Source organism: Pygoscelis adeliae, unplaced genomic scaffold (assembly GCF_000699105.1).
Source record: "Pygoscelis adeliae isolate BGI_AS28 unplaced genomic scaffold, ASM69910v1 Scaffold575, whole genome shotgun sequence".
Taxonomy (NCBI): domain Eukaryota; kingdom Metazoa; phylum Chordata; class Aves; order Sphenisciformes; family Spheniscidae; genus Pygoscelis; species Pygoscelis adeliae.
The window spans coordinates 59,148-59,876 of NW_008824821.1; positions in this window are offsets into that span (position 1 = coordinate 59,148).

The window sequence follows — 729 nt, forward strand, 5'->3', positions numbered from 1 at the left end:
GTGGTGGGCCCCGGCCCCCTCCCGCCCCGGCGGAGCAGCGGTCAGCCGCGGGCAAAGCCCGCCTCGGAGGAGGAAGAGCCGCTAGAGCCGACCCGCTTAGGTACTGACCGCCCCCCAAAGCCTTTCAGTGCTCCCCACGATCATTGGCGCCTCCAGAGGCCTCCGTTTGCCTCTCGTTGTCCCCCGGAGCCCCTGTCTGTGTGGAAGCGCCCCCAGGGCCGTCTGCCTGACCCTTCAGTTTGCTCTGCAGGCCCCCCAGAGCACTCCAGGTGCCTTCTGGCGGTCTCTCAACCGCTCTGTGCACTGTTTGGTGTTCCCCAGAGCCCTCTGTGTTTGTTTCCATGCACCCCATGGCCGCCCAGGTGTTTTTTGGTGTGTCCTATAAGCCCTCGGTGTGCCCTGAAGCCTTCTCTTCTTCAGGACTTTGTGGGTTTCTGGGTACACCAGGGGGGTGGCAAGGGGTCTTTGGGCTTTACAGTCTCAAGCTGGGCAGCACCCAGCAGCTCAGATGTGAGCTCCGTGCGGTGGGCTAGCAGATGGCTCGGGGCATCCCCCCCTGGCTTCAGCTCTGGAGCCCTCCATCCTGCCCAGCACAGCATCTTTCCTCCCGGTCTGGCCCAGGAAGGATGCTCAGCGAGAGCAGGAGCAGCTCCTGCTTTCACTGCAGCGCTGGAGGCAGAGGGACTGCTAAGTGAGGAGCTAATAGTGCTTCCTAAAACCGATCCCTTC